The sequence below is a fragment of the Schistocerca nitens genome, chromosome 4, assembly GCF_023898315.1.
Source record: "Schistocerca nitens isolate TAMUIC-IGC-003100 chromosome 4, iqSchNite1.1, whole genome shotgun sequence".
Taxonomy (NCBI): domain Eukaryota; kingdom Metazoa; phylum Arthropoda; class Insecta; order Orthoptera; family Acrididae; genus Schistocerca; species Schistocerca nitens.
Genome location: NC_064617.1, coordinates 690,397,197 through 690,413,910, shown reverse-complemented (window position 1 = coordinate 690,413,910; position 16,714 = coordinate 690,397,197). Strand labels below are relative to the sequence as shown.

At 47.0% G+C, this 16,714-nt stretch overlaps 1 non-coding gene across 1 annotated transcript; it reads left to right on the top strand.

Annotated features, from left to right (window-relative positions):
• The first annotated feature begins 16,401 nt into the window (after positions 1-16,401).
• Positions 16,402-16,476, top strand: Trnas-gga (transfer RNA serine (anticodon GGA)). Its single transcript has one exon. It is a non-coding gene; the product is annotated as a tRNA-Ser (tRNA).
• Positions 16,477-16,714: the final 238 nt, after the last annotated feature.

Genomic DNA, 16,714 nt, shown 5'->3' with positions numbered 1-16,714 from the left:
TCTGTTGCGCCAATGATTTTTACAGAAAACGTCCAAATTTCGGAAATGGCTGAAGTTATCGAACTGATATTTAACACATATTAATTTAGTATTACTTCTGACATGCTAGAAAAGTTTTAGGTCATTTGCTTGATTTTTAAGGTATTGCGCAACATTTATGACGTCAGAGCTAGTTACAGCAGACTGGCTGGCACACAATGGAAACTGATGTGAATTTACTACAGCGTGAGTAGGCTGCTTCCCTACAACAGGGGTGTCAAATTTCAGAATTTAAACGAGAACATTCATTTCCTTACACAATCCGAAGCTGGAAATAAAAGAATTGGTGCAAATATTCAAGTACCTCTCTTCCACGCGTGAACGTCGAGACAGACGCACTGACGGCACGTCTGCTCACTTACCCGTCTTCTGTAACACTCTCAGAATATGGCGGGCACCTGGAGGTCTTCCTGGGCCCCGGTGGAGGGGATGGTCGAACCACTTGGCCGTGACCAACCTCTCCATCCCAAATCTTGTGACACTGGAACGTCTCTGACTTTGACCTGCCTGTGCTGCCTCTCTGATCCACTACCAGGAATGAGGCTGGCACTATTATACTACAGAACTACTTCCCAGCTAAGATTTGGTCACGCTTTATGGAAAGGTGTGAGGTGGGTTAGGAAAGTTCATTTGCAGATTCACATTCACGTGCAAGAAATGCATAATACACAACACATATAAATATGTATTACGAAGCGTGACACATTTCTTTCCACCAGTCCAAATGGGTTCTGTTGCACCCGCGGCAGCCGGCCGGAGTGACCGTGCGGTTCTAGGCGCTACTGTCTGGAACCGAGCGACCGCTACGGTCGCAGGTTCGAATCCTGCCTCGGGAATGGATGTGTGTGATGTCCATAGATTAGTTAGGTTTAATTAGTTCTAAGTTCTAGGCGACTGATGACCTCAGAAGTTAAGTCGCATAGTGCTCAGAGCCATTTGAACCATTTGAGCACCCGCGGCCGGCCGCGTCGTGCAATAAAATTGGCGACGGAGCCGCCTCCGTTTGTATTTCCCGGTGCGAGCGAACAGCGAAACCTGCTGCTTATGGAGCGGAAACTACTGTACCGTTTCAAGGTGTTGTTCGAGTTTTCGAAAGAGATGACAATCGGATGGGGCGAAGTCGGGACTGAATCTATGGCAGTGATCCCAAGGCGTCGGTTTGTGGCTGATGTCGCAGCATTCGTGTGTCTGTTGTGAAGCTGGAGGAGAGGCTGCTTCATGTGTGGATGAACTCTTCAGATTCGAAACTCGATTCAGACCGGTGTTTCTCACGCACCGACATAGTTAATGTTACACACTGCCATGTTAGACGCTACAATTCGAAGTTCTCTAGCGGTAATACTTTTCAGCACGCCCTCGTAAAATGTAAAGAAATCTTTCTTGTCCCACGTAAGGAAAAATTACAGATTTTAAAAAGTCTTCCTGGAGAACCTTTGTGAAGTTCCTTTATGTCGTACAGGTCACAATCACTGTTTTAAATTATGAAGCAAGTCGTCAACTCTTTTTTGAACAAATCGACCAAATTTTCCGGATGACTCTTGCACACATGGGAAAACGAACGGGAATATCTTTCCCGTCGCAGTTGTAGTTTAATGTGGTGTGAAGGAATGATTGGTATTGTTCAAATCGGTTTCCTCTCTTTTTTTCCGCAAGGGATCTGTTGTACGTCAATTCGCATCGGTAGCCGGTTGATCGGCATTAATTACACAATCGTGGTCAAAACCAGGAATGAGTACTTTCATCTGTATCTGGAATCATTCATCGTCCATTTGTGGGAACTCTTTGGAGGTGTCCAAATGTTTGGAATTTTAACTACGAACCACAAACGGAATACACATTTGAAGAAAACTTGCTTTGATGATTGATTTAGTAATGAAATTACTACGGCGTAAAACACTATTTTTGAATAATTTTGCATGACATGTACTATTAATGATATTCCATACGATGAAACTGAAGAAAGCTCATTTTTTCATACATTACGTGTACAATACACAATAGATCAATAAATATTACATCAGTACGTTAAATTACAGTTTACTTAGTTTCGTAATATCCACGTCACAGAATTGGTTCTGTCGGAAGGTGACTAACAGTACGATTATAGGTCGCACGTGCAAACCTTCAGTATCGATTTTCTCGGAAACTGGGGGCCGTCACATGGAAAGCCGGTAGCCAGATAATCAGGACAGGTCCTCCTGCAACGTACTTAACTCAACGCTCATCAAAATCCGTGATTAACAGTCTGCTAGTCCCCTTGTCAGATATCAGTGACAGATCCACGACGTGCAAATTACCAATATGCACGGACACTATACCTCGGCGCGGGAAAAGAAGCAAATACAACTAAAATTTACACTGCTAACCTTTTAAATTGCAACACCAGTAAAAATAGCAAATAACAAAACTTTATTTATCTTGCATATACATCGTATTAGGTAGATTACGCGACTAAATTTGTAACTGATTTGGGGAGTGAAGGGTAGAGATGTGCACCATCCCGTCACATTAATGTGATGGGCGCCCATGATCGGCGCCAACGCAATATTCACTCACAGGCGGCAGGAGATAGCACTGGCAATGGAGGGTAATACTTCATAAAGCGTGTTGGGGCGCGCGAAAAACAGAGCAGTCGTTGTCGTAAAGCGGAAACGTCCTAAAAGACGAGATCATTGGCTTCCAGGCCAAGGGTGCAAGTATTTCTGAAACGCCTACGTTTGTAAACTGTTCGCATGTTGCTGTGGTTACAGTATGCCGAGCTTGGCAAAATGCATACCCGCCCGGCTAGCCGCGCGGTCTTAAGCCCGTCTCACACGGAGCAAGGTTCGCCGCAAACTTGCCGGCTTGCAGGGAAAGGAGCCGCCTATCTTCCATGCCGAAGCTCTCCCATGGTGCAAGATCGGCAGCTGGTTGTGTTGTGATCGGCTGCATGTTGTATCGAACGAAGATGACTGTTTCAGGTACAGATGTTCAGAGCAAATTGGCGTTATTAGCTGTTTTGGTGCTAAACGATGCAGAAATGCATGCTAATGAGAGAAGAAGAAAGAAAGAATGGACGAAAAACTGGATTAGCAGGAGAAACGCTGGAAAAGGTGTGCTCTCCGTGCTTCATAAAGACTTGAGGTTAGTTCGCATAACACCTACTTTTGTTTCAAAAGTATCACCATTTCATTACTGTTTGACTTTATAAATATACCAATAATGACTGTTATACAAGGTGTTACAAAAAGGTACGGCCAACCTTTCAGGAAACATTCCTCACACACAAAGAAAGAAAATATGTTATGTGGACATGTGTCCGGAAACGCTTACTTTCCGTGTTAGAGCTCATTTTATTACTTCTCTTCAAATCACATTAATCATGGAATGGAAACACACAGCAACAGAACGTACCAGCGTGACTTCAAACACTTTGTTACAGGAAATGTTCAAAATGTCCTCCGTTAGCGAGGATACATGCATCCACCCTCCGTCGCATGGAATCCCTGATGCGCTGATGCAGCCCTGGAGAATGGCGTATTGTATCACAGCCGTCCACAATACGAGCACGAAGAGTCTCTACGTACATTTGGTACCGGGGCTGCGTAGACAAGCGCTTTCAAATGCCCCCATAAATGAAAGTCAAGAGGGTTGACATCAGGAGAGCGTGGAGGCCATGGATTGGTCCGCCTCTGCCAATTCATCGGTCACTGAATCTCTTGTTGAGAAGCGTACGAACACTTCGACTGAAATGTGCAGGAGCTCCATCGTGCATGAACCACACGTTGTGTCGTACTTGTAAAGGCACATGTTCTAGCAGCACAGGTAGAGTATCCCGTATGAAATCATGATCCATTGAGCGTAGGTGGAAGAAAATGGGGCCCAATCAAGACATCACCAACAATGCCTGCCCAAACGTTCACAGAAAATCTGTATTGATGACGTGACTGCATAATTGCGTGCGGATTCTCGTCAGCCCACACATGTTGATTGTGAAAATTTACAATTTGATCACGTTGGAATGAAGCCTCTTCCGTAAAGAGAACATTTGCACTGAAATGGGATTGACACATTGTTGGATGAACCATTCGCAGAAGTGTACCCGTGGAGGCCAATCAGCTGCTGATAGTGCCTGCACACGCTGTATACGGTACGGAAACAACTGGTTCTCCCGTAGCACTCTCCATACAGTGACGTGGTCAACGTTACCTTGTACAGCAGCAACTTCTCTGACGCTGACATTAGGGTTATCGTTAACTGCACGAAGAATTGCCTCGTCCATTGCAGGTGTCCTCGTCGTTCTAGGTCTTCCGCAGTCGTGAGTCATAGGCTGGAATGTTCCGTGCTCCCTAAGACGCCGATCAATTGCTTCGAACGTCTTCCTGTCGGGACACCTTCGTTCTGGAAATCTGTCTCGATAAAAACGTACCGCGCCACGGCTATTGCCCCGTGCTAATCCATACATCAGATGGGCATCTGCCAACTCCGCATTTGTAAACATTGCACTGACTGCAAAAACGTTCGTGATGAACACTAACCTGTTGATGCTACGTACTGATGTGCTTGATGCTAGTACTGTAGAGCAATGAGTCGCATGTCAACACAAGCACGGAAGTCAACATTACCTTCCTTCAATTGAGCCAACTGGCGGTGAATCGAGGAAGTACAGTACATACTGACGAAACTAAAATGAGCTGTAACATGGAAATTAAGCGTTTCCGGACACATGTCCACGAAAGATCTTTTCTTTATTTGTGTGTGAGGAATATTTCCTGAAAGTTTGGCCGTACCTTTTTGTAACACCCTGTATACGACTTTATTTTATAGGATAGAAGATCGTACATCCTTTGCAAATTTTATACGAATGGATGTATCGGTATTTGAAGAACTGCTTTGTATGATTGCGCCTCTGATTCAGAAGGAAGACATGGCGATGCGTCAGCCAATTACGGCGTACTCCACTTTAAACTGAGTACGTAAATTGTGCATTTTGCTATAGCATTCCTTTCTCGTCGTATATGGTCGAACAAGACACACGACACTTGCAACTCTTTCGAGTGCTTCTGCACGCAAGTGTTTTTATAATAGTTTGCGCTTTTCACGACGTACAGACACTGTTCTTCCCTATAAGTACATATCAATGCTTCAATCGCTTCCTTGAACCACTGCGGTGCCATTATTTAATAATGATAAGCACTTCCTGCCGCACCTCACAACAGCACAAAAGCGACTATCAACAAAGGCTTCCCGCCCAAGCTTTCCGCGTCTGACGTCAAAAACGAAACGTCTCATGATTGGCCAACGCAGGTAGCACGCAGGGAACCTTACAAGAAAAATAGCACCGGACCTATCCTGGAAATCTTACAAGGTTCCCAGCAAGGTAGCCCGCTAGCAGACGACGGAGCCCGCAAGGTAGCCGTCGCGAGAGCCAGCCAGGACACTTAAAGCGAATCTTGCTCCGTGTGAGACGGGCTTTACGCGCTGCTTCGCGAGCGGCAAGGTGTGCCGGGCCCCGGCACGAATCCGCCCGGCGGATTAGTGTCGTGGTCCGGTGTGCCGGCCAGCCTGTGGAGGGTTTTAAGGCGGTTTTCCACCTGCCTCCGCAAATGCGGGCTGGTTCCCCTTATTCCGCCTCAGTTACACTATGTCGGCGATTGCTACGCAAACATTGTCTCCAAGTAGGCGTACACCATAATTACTCCATCACGCGAACATCGGGGTTACACTTGTCTGGCATGAGACATTCCCGGGGGGAGGGGGGGACACTGGGAGCCGAACCGCATAATAAATAACCCTGAGTTCGGTGTGGGGCGGTGGTGAGGTGGGTGGACTGCTGTGGCCTGTTGTGTGTTTGTGAACCACTGAGGGGGCTAGGGCGGGACGAAGCCTCTCCGTCGTTTCTAGGTCCCCGGTTCAATACACAACATAAAACGCCAAAATGTGGGTATCCAGACCCAGTGCTAAGGTAACTGTGGTGCACCGAGGGCCATAAACGACTGAGGTGACCGACAGCTACGGAGATGTGTACAGGCGAATAGACGTGCGACTGTGGAGCGATTGACGCTTCAGATGAACCAAGGGGCTAGCAACAGTGTCTCCTCAATGATCGGTTAGCGAACGTGCCTGCATATGGGCCACCACAGCAGGCGCCTGGAACACCACTCACGCTAACTGCTGTTCATCGTCGATAAAGGCTGGAATTTGCACGCCAGTACCGCAACTGGACGCATGAGCGGCTACCGGTGACCTTTCAGACGAATCACGTTTCATGTACCATCGAACTTTGGCGCGTTCGACGTGAAACGTCTGAAAGCAAACACCCTGAAACAATTCTCGGCGGGTTCCTGGCCGGAGCAGATCGCGTTATAGTCTGGGGAATGTTTTCGTGGTACCCTCTGTGTGATCACGTCGTTCTGGAAGGCACATTGATCAACACAAGTATTCATCTTCTCTTGGGAACTACACTCCTGGAAATGGAAAAAAGAACACATTGACACCGGTGTGTCAGACCCACCATACTTGCTCCGGACACTGCGAGAGGGCTGTACAAGCAATGATCACACGCACGGCACAGCGGACACACCAGGAACCGCGGTGTTGGCCGTCGAATGGCGCTAGCTGCGCAGCATTTGTGCACCGCCGCCGTCAGTGTCAGCCAGTTTGCCGTGGCATACGGAGCTCCATCGCAGTCTTTAACACTGGTAGCATGCCGCGACAGCGTGGACGTGAACCGTATGTGCAGTTGACGGACTTTGAGCGAGGGCGTATAGTGGGCATGCGGGAGGCCGGGTGGACGTACCGCCGAATTGCTCAACACGTGGGGCGTGAGGTCTCCACAGTACATCGATGTTGTCGCCAGTGGTCGGCGGAAGGTGCACGTGCCCGTCGACCTGGGACCGGACCGCAGCGACGCACGGATGCACGCCAAGACCGTAGGATCCTACGCAGTGCCGTAGGGGACCGCACCGCCACTTCCCAGCAAATTAGGCACACTGTTGCTCCTGGGGTATCGGCGAGGACCATTCGCAACCGTCTCCATGAAGCAGCAGCTACGGTCCCGCACACCGTTAGGCCGTCTTCCGCTCACGCCCCAACATCGTGCAGCCCGCCTCCAGTGGTGTCGCGACAGGCGTGAATGGAGGGACGAATGGAAACGTGTGGTCTTCAGCGATGAGAGTCGCTTCTGCCTTGGTGCCAATGATGGTCGTGTGCGTGTTTGGCGCCGTGCAGGTGAGCGCCACAATCAGGACTGCATACGACCGAGGCACACAGGGCCAACACCCGGCATCATGGTGTGGGGAGCGATCTCCTACACTGGCCGTACACCACTGGTGATCGTCGAGGGGACACTGAATAGTGCACGGTACATCCAAACCGTCATCGAACCCATCGTTCTACCATTCCTAGACCGGCAAGGGAACTTGCTGTTCCAACAGGACAATGCACGTCCGCATGTATCCCGTGCCACACAACGTGCTCTAGAAGGTGTAAGTCAACTACCCTGGCCAGCAAGATCTCCGGATCTGTCCCCCATTGAGCATGTTTGGGACTGGATGAAGCGTCGTCTCACGCGGTCTGCACGTCCAGCACGAACGCTGGTCCAACTGAGGCGCCAGGTGGAAATGGCATGGCAAGCCGTTCCACAGGACTACATCCAGCATCTCTACGATCGTCTCCATGGGAGAATAGCAGCCTGCATTGCTGTGAAAGTTGGATATACACTGTACTAGTGCCGACATTGTGCATGCTCTGTTGCCTGTGTCTATGTGCCTGTGGTTCTGTCAGTGTGATCATGTGATGTATCTGACCCCAGGAATGTGTCAATAAAGTTTCCCCTTCCTGGGACAATGAATTCACGGTGTTCTTATTTCAATTTCCAGGAGTGTATATCTACCTCAGCATGCAGTTTGTTTTTCCTCGGCACGATGGCATCTGACAGCAGGACACTGCAACGCGTCACACAGCTCGCAGTGTACGAGTGCGGTTCGAAGAGTAACAGGATGAGTTTACCATACTATCCTCTCTATCAAACTCCTCGGATTTAAACACAATAGAGAATCTGCGAGACCACCTCGATCGGGTTCGTGCCATGGCTTCTCAATCGAGAAACTTAGGGCAACTTATCGTTACATTGGAGCCGGTACCTTCCAGAACCTCACTGACTCTCTTCCTGCTCATCTCGCAACGGTCCGCGCTACAATAGGTGGTTATTCAAGTTTTTAACAGGTGGTCACATTAATGTGACGTTCAGTGTAAAATACAAAAATACTCTGTTGTTGTTGTGGTCTTCAGTCCTGAGACTGGTTTGATGCAGTTATCCATGCTAATCTATCCTGTGCAAGCTCCTTCATCTCCCAGTACCTACTACAACTTACATCCTTCTGAATCTGCTTAGTGTATTCATCTCTTGGACTCCCTCTACGATTTTTACCCTCCACGCTGCCCTCCAATGCTAAATTTGTGATTCCTTGATGCCTCAGGACATGTCCTACCCATCGGTCCCTTCTTCTAGTCAAGTTGTGCCACAAACCCCTCTTCTCCCCAATTCTATTCAATACCTCCTCATTAGTTACATGATCTACCCACCTAATCTTCAACGTTCTTCTGTAGCACTACATTTCGAAAGCTTCTATTCTCTTCTTGTCCAAACTATTTATTGTCCATGTTTCACTTCCATACATGGCAACACTCCATACAAATACTTTCAGAAACGACTTCCTGATACTTACATCTATACTCGATGTCAACAAATTTCTCTTCTTCAGAAACGCTTTCCTTGCCGTTGCCAGTCTACATTTTATATCCTCTCTACTTCGACCATCGTCAGTTATTTTGCTCCCCAAATAGCAAAACTCCTTTACTACTTTAAGTGTCTCATTTCCTAATCTAATTCCCTCAGCATCACCCGACTTAATTCGACTACATTCCAGTATCCTTGTTTTGCTTTTGTTGATGTTCATCTTATATCCTCCTTTCAAGACACTGTCCATTCCATTCAACTGCTCTTCCAAGTCCTTTGCTGTCTCTGACACAATTACAATGCCATCGGCGAACCTCAAAGTTTTTATTTCATCTCCCTGGATTTTAATACCTACTCCGAATTTTTCTTTTGTTTCCTTTACTGCTTGCTCAATATACAGATTGAATAACATCGGGGAGAGGCTACAACCCTGTCTCATTCCCTTCCCAACCACTGCTTCCCTTTCATGCCCCTCGACTCTTATAACTGCCATCTGGTTTCTGTACAAAGTGTAAGTAGCCTTTCGCTCCCTGTTTTTGACCCCTGCTGCTTTCAGAATCTGAAAGAGACTATTCCAGTCAACATTGTCAAAAGCTTTCTCTAAGTCTACAAATGCTAGAAACGTAGGTTTGCCTTTCCTTAATCTATCGTCTAAGATAAGTCGTTGAATCAGTATTGGCTCACGTGTTCCATCATTTCTATGGAATACAATCTGATCTTCCCCGAGGTCGGCTTCTACCAGTTTCTCCATTCGCCTGTAAAGAATTCGCGTTAGTATTTTGCAGCTGTGACTTATTAAACTGATAGCTCCGTAATTTTCACATCTGTCAACGCCTGCTTTCTTTGGGATTGGGATTATTATATTCTTCTTGAAGTCTGAGGGTGTTTCGCCTGTCTCATACATCTTGTTCACCAGATGGTACAGTTTTGTCATAGCTGGGTCTCCCAAGGTTGTCAGTAGTTCTAATGGAATGTTGTCTACTCCCGGGGCCTTGTTTCGACTCAGGTATTTCAGTGCTCTGTCAAACTCTTCACGCAGTATCGTATCTCCAATTTGATCTTCATCTACATCCTCTTCCATTTCCATAATATTGTCCTCAAGTACATCGCCCTTGTATAGACCCTCAATATACTCCTTCCATCTTTCTGCTTTCCCCTCTTTGCTTAGAACTGGGTTTCCATCTGAGCTCTTGATATTTATACAAGTGGCTCTCTTATCTCCAAAGGTCTCTTTAATTTTCCTGTAGGCAGTATCTATCTTACCCCTAGTGAAATAAGCCTCTACATCCTTACATTTGTCCTCTAGCCATCCCTGCTTAGCCATTTTGCACTTCCTGTCGATCTCATTTTTGAGACGTTTGTATTCCTTTTTGCCTGCTTCATTTAGTTCATTTTTATATTTTCTCCTTTCATCAATTAAATTCAATATTTCTCCTGTTACCCAAGGATTTCTACTAGCCCTCGTCTTTTTACGTACTTGATCCTGTGGTGCCTTCACTACTTCATCCCTCAGAGCTACCCATGCTTCTTCTACTGTATTTCTTTCCCCCATTCCTGCCAATTGTTCCCTTATGCTGTCCCTGAAACTCTGCACAACCTCTGGTTTAGTCAGTTTATCCAGGTCCCATCTCCTTAAATTCCCACCTTTTCGCAGTTTCTTCAGTTTTAATCTACAGTTCATAACCAATAGATTGTGGTCAGAGTCCACATCTGCCCCTGGAAATGTCCTACAATTTAAAACCTGGTTCCTAAATCTCTGTCTCACCATTATATAATCTATCTGATACCTTTTAGTATCTCCAGGAATCTTCCATGTATACAACCTTCTTTTATGATTCTTGAACCAAGTGTTAGCTATTATTAAGTTATGCTCTGTGCAAAATTCTACCATGCGGCTTCCTCTTTCATTTCTTAGCCCCAATCCATATTCACCTACTATGTTTCCTTCTCTCCCTTTTCCTACTGTCGATTTCCAGTCACCCATGACTATTAAATTTTCGTCTCCCTTCACTACCTGAATAATTTCTTGTATCTCATCATACATTTCTTCAATTTCTTCGTCATCTGCAGAGCTAGTTGGCATATAAACTTGTACTACTGTAGTAGGCATGGGCTTCGTGTCTATCTTGGCCACTATAATACGTTCACTACGCTGTTTGTAGTAGCTTACCCGCACTCCTATATTTTTATTCATTATTAAACCTACTCCTGCATTACCCATATTTCATTTTGTATTTATATCCCTGTATTCACCTGACCAGAAGTCTTGTCCCTCCTGCCACCGAACTTCACTAATTCCCACTATATCTAACTTTAACCTATCCGTTTCCCTCTTTAAATTTTCTAACCTACCTGCCGATTAAGGGATCTGACATTCCACGCTCCGATACGTAGAGTGCAAGTTTTCTATCTCCTGATAACGACTTCCTCTTGAGTAGTCCCCGCCCGGAGATCCGAATGGGGGACCATTTTACCTCCGGAATATTTTACCCAAGAGGACGCCATCATCATTTAATCATACAGTAAAGCTGCATGCCCTCGGGAAAAATTACGGCTGTATTTTCCCTTTGCTTTCAGCCGTTCGCAGTGCGACAACAGCAAGGCCGTTGGTTAGTGTTACAAGGCCATATCAGTCAATCATCCAGACTGTTGCCCCTGCAACTACTGAAAAGGCTGCTGCCCCTCTTCAGGAACCACACGTTTGTCTGGCCTCTCAACAGATTCCCTTCCGTTGTGGTTGCACCTACGGTACGGCTATCTGTATCGCTGAGGCACGCAAGCCTCCCCACCAACGGCAAGGTCCATGGTTCATGGGGGGAGGAAAAATACTCTATGTTATCTGAAACAGATAAGTAGTTATAATAACTTATCTACACTACTGGCCATTAGAATTGCTACACCACGAAGATGACGTGCTACAGACGCGAAATTTAACCGACAGGAAGAAGATACTGTGATATGCAAATAATTAGCTTTTCAGACCATTCACACAATGTTGGCGCCGGTGGCGACACCTACAACGTGCTGACATGAGGAAAGTTTTCAACCGATTTCTCATACACAAACAGCAGTTGACCGACGTTGCCTGGTGAAACGTTGTTGTGATGCCTCGTGTATGGAGGAGAAATGCGTACCATCACGTCCGATTTGGATAAAGGTCGGATTGTAGCCTATTGCGATTGCGGTTTATCGTATCGCAACATTGTTGTTCGCGTTGGTCGAGATCCAATGACCGTTAGCAGAATATGGAATCGGTCCTTCAGGAGGGTAACACGGAACGCCGTGCTGGATCCCAACGGCCTCGTATCACTAGCAGTCGAGATGACAGGCATCTTATCCGCATGGCTGTAACGGATCGTGCAGCCACGTCTCGATCCCTGAGTCAACAGATGGGGACGCTTGCCAGACAACAACCATCCTCACGAACAGTTCGACGACGTTTGAAGCAGCATGGACTATCAGCTCGGAAACCGTGGCTGCGGTTACCCTTGACGCTGCATCACAGACAGGAGCGCCTGCGATGGTGTACTCAATGACGAACCTGGGAGCACGAATGGCAAAACGTCATTTTTTCGGATGAATCCAGGTTTGGCGATCTCGGTCACCTCTTGTTCACATTGACGTCACTTTGAACAGTGGACGTTACATTTCAGATGTGTTACGACCAATGGCTCTATCCTTCATTCGATCCCTTCGAAACCCTACATTTCAGCAGGATAATGCACGACCGCATGTTGCACGTCCTGTACGGGCCTTTCTGGATACAGAAAATGTTCGACTGCTATCCTGGCTTGCACATTCTCGAGATCTCTCACCAATTGAAAACGTCTGCTCAATGGTGGCCGAGCAACTGGCTCGTCACAATACGCCAGTCACTACTCTTGATGAACTGTGGTATCGTGTTGAAGCTGCATGGGCATCTGTACCTGTGTACGCCATCCAAGGTCTGTTTGACTCAATGCCCAGGCGTATTGAGGCAGTTATTACGGCCAGAGGTGGTTATTCTGGGTACTTATTTCTCAGGATCTATACACCCAAATTGCGTGAAAATGTAATCACATGTCAGTTCTAGTATAATATATTTGTCCAATGAATACCCGTTTATCATCTGCATTTCTTCTTGGTGTAGCAATTTTAATGGCCAGTAGTGTATTTTGGATCTGAAGAGGTTAATTTTTTTCAACCAAAACTTTTTATGTAATTATGGTACGTAACTGCGATCTATACAGTTAAAAGCTCTTAAATAATTTTTGGAATGTTTATGTAAAATATATTTGAGATCGCTTCTCTCCTTTCTGGCAATGCCAGGTAATAATTTTAATGAAGACGTACTGAATCGAACTGAAATATAAGAAATTTGTGGCCCAACGTGACTAAAAGATGAGATCGGTTGGTAGCAGACATTCTGTTCTGAGGCGTCGAGGAGTTGTCAATTTGGTGACGCGTGTGTTGAGGAGGTGAATGTGGGGGGGGGGGGGGGAGGGGTAAATTGCAGAGGGAGAGATCAAAGCTTGAACACTGTCGTACAGTAAGCAGGTGTAAGTGGATCTAGGTTGCAGCAGTTATGCAGAGATCAAGAGGCTTGCACTGGATAGATAACATGGAGAGCTCCATCAAACCAATCTTCGTACTGAAGACAAGATCAAAAATAATCCCAGCATGCAGTTCACTACGTGCCAGTTTGACGTTTGCTGCACGCTACCTTCTTGAATTTGCAAGTTTTGATGGCCAGCGATATGCTTTAGGGCACAACAAACAGAAGGGACATAGCGATCGCCGTCCTTGTTCTATTTACCGTGGCTCAAATACACACATAAAAAAAAAGTTTTGCGTTATCTCGGTTCCGAGAGTTCCGGAACCTGTGCAGAAAATTGGAATAGAGATAAACATAAACATCATTTCCGCCCTTTTTATTGCTCATGAGTACCACGCATTGCATGTTGTACCACCATACCGTGAGACCATCAGAGGTGGTGGCCCAGATAGCTGTACACACCAGTACATCTAATACCCAGTAGCACGTCCTCATGCATTGATGGATGCCTGCATTGGTTTTGGCATACTATCCACAAGTTCATCAAGGCACTGTTGATCCAGATTGTCTCACTCCTCAACGGCTATTCGGTGTAGATCTCTCAGAGTGGTTGGTGGGTCAAATCGTCCATAAACAGCCTGTTTCAGTCCATCAAAAAATGGTTCAAATGGCCCTGAGCACTATGGGACTTAACATCTATGGGCATCAGTCCCCTAGAACTCAGAACTACTTAAACCTAACTAACCTAAGGACATCACACAACTCCCAGTCATCACGAGGCAGAGAAAATCCCTGACCCCGCCGGGAATCGAACCCGGGAACCCGGGCGCGGGAAGCGAGAACGCTACTGCATGACCACGAGCTGCGGACTTCAGTCCTTCCCAGGCATGTTCGATAGGGTTCATGTCTGGAGAACATGCTGGCCACTCTAGTCGAGCGATGTCGTTATGCTGAAGGAAGTCATTCACAAGATGAGCACAATGGGGGCTCCCCAATATACTACTGCCGATATGGTTGCACTATCTGTCGGAGGATGGCATTCACGTATCGTACAGCCGTTACGGCGCCTTCCATGACCACCAGCGGCGTACGTCGGCCCCACATAATGCCACCCCAAAACAGGAGGGAACCTCCATCTAGCTGCACTCGCTGGACAATGTGTCTAAGACGTTCAGCCTGACGGGGTTGACTCGAAACACGCCTCCAACGATTATCTGGTTGAGGGCATGTGCGACACTATTCGGTGAAGAGAACGTGATGCCAGTCCTGAGCGGTCCATTCGGCTTGTTGTTGGGCCCATCTGTACCGCGCTGTAAGGTGTCGTGGTTGCAAAGTTGGACTTCGCCATGGACATCGGGAGTGAAGTTACGCATCACGCAGCCTATTGCACACAGTTTGAGTCGTAACACGACGTCCTGTGGCTGCAGGAAAAGCATTATTCAACATGGTGGCGTTGCTGTCAGGGTTCCTCCGAGCCGTAATCCGTAGGTAGCGGTCATCCACTGCAGTAGTAGCCCTTGGACCGCCTAAGTGAGGCATGTCATCGACAATTCCTGTCTCTCGGTGTCTCCTCCATGTCCGAACAACATCGCTTTGGTTCACTCCGAGACGGCTAGACACTTCCCTCGTTGAGAGTCCTTCCTGGCACATAGTAACAATGCGGACGCGACTGAACCGCGGTATTGACCGTGTAGCCATGGCTGAACAACAGACAACACGAGCCGTGTACCTCCTTCCTGGTGGAATGACTGGAACTGATCAGCTGTCGGACCTCCTCTGTCTAATAGGCGCAGCTCATGCATGGTTGTTTACATCTTTGGGCGGTTTTAGTGACCTCTCTGAACAGTCAAAGGGACTGTGTCTTCATGAGTTCTGGGAACCGGTGTGATGCAAAACTTTTTTTGGTGTGTGTATGAAGCTGTATAGCTGCCTTCTCGGTTTTGCAGTTTTGATGGTCTGCGATGTACCTTAGGGCACAACTAACGGAAGGGACATAGCGATTGCAGTCCCTGTTCTATTTACCGTGGCTGTGTAGCGCAGACGGCTGAGTTCAGTGCATGGCTTTATAGATCAACCCCCAAATACGTAACGTGTGCCCTCCAAAACCTAATAGAGCTACCATTGTCATTCGCGTCATATGTCCATTTACTAGACGCAGAGCAAGGCAATTACACATGGTCGTATGACATTGTTCACTGAATTTCCCTCACGTGTTCGTCATTCACGTAACTGGGAAGATTTCTTCGTCGCCCTCACTGGAACGTATCCTTCACGCTGTATACGCGTTTCATGTCTGAATGTGTGTGTGTTTGTGATGACAAGAGTGGGTCTTAAAATTCGCAGGAATATGTCAGTGAATATTTGGTAGCCCTCTGCGGTAACGTATTGCAACTCACAATAAATTTACCAAAAAGGATTTCGAACACCCTCTTGATTTTCAAAAATGTTTTGTGATCTAAAAACCGTTTTCTCAATTCTTTTAAGGTCATCTCTAGTTGACGCAGGTTTATAGGAAGTCTGCTCCTTTATTTTCAACAGTTAAAAAAATGAAACTTGAAACTTCCTGGCAGATTAAAACTGTGTGCCCGACCGAGACTCGAACTCGGGACCTTTGCCTTTCGCGGGCAAGTGCTCTACCAACTGAGCTACCGAAGCACGACTCACGTCCGGTACTCACAGCTTTACTTCTGCCAGTACCTCGCCTCCTACCTTCCAAACTTTACAGAAGCTCTCCTGCGAACCTTGCAGAACTAGCACTCCTGAAAGAAAGGATATTGCGGAGACATGGCTTAGCCACAGCCTGGGGGATGTTTCCAGAATGAGATTTTCACTCTGCAGCGGAGTGTGCGCTGATATGAAACTTCCTGGCAGATTAAAACTGTGTGCCCGACCGAGACTCGAACTCGGGACCTTTGCCTTTCGCGGGCAAGTGCTCTACCAACTGAGCTACCGAAGCACGACTCATGCCATGTCTCCGCCATGTCTCCGCAATATCCTTTCTTTCAGGAGTGCTAGTTCTGCAAGGTTCGCAGGAGAGCTTCTGTAAAGTTTGGAAGGTAGGAGGCGAGGTACTGGCAGAAGTAAAGCTGTGAGTACCGGGCGTGAGTCGTGCTTCGGTAGCTCAGTTGGTAGAGCACTTGCCCGGGAAAGGCAAAGGTCCCGAGTTCGAGTCTCGGTCGGGCACACAGTTTTAATCTGCCAGGAAGTTTCATATCAGCGCACACTCCGCTGCAGAGTGAAAATCTCATTCTGGAGTTAAAAAAATGATTGGACGGATTCAAATTCAGCCGGCACGGTAGCTCAGCGTGTTCGGTCAGAGGGTTAGCCGCCCTCTGTAATAAAAAAACTGAGCTAATCGATCAACAACGAACTTAAACGGATGTCTTACGATGTCCGCCCCGAGCAGATGCAACGAACGAAAG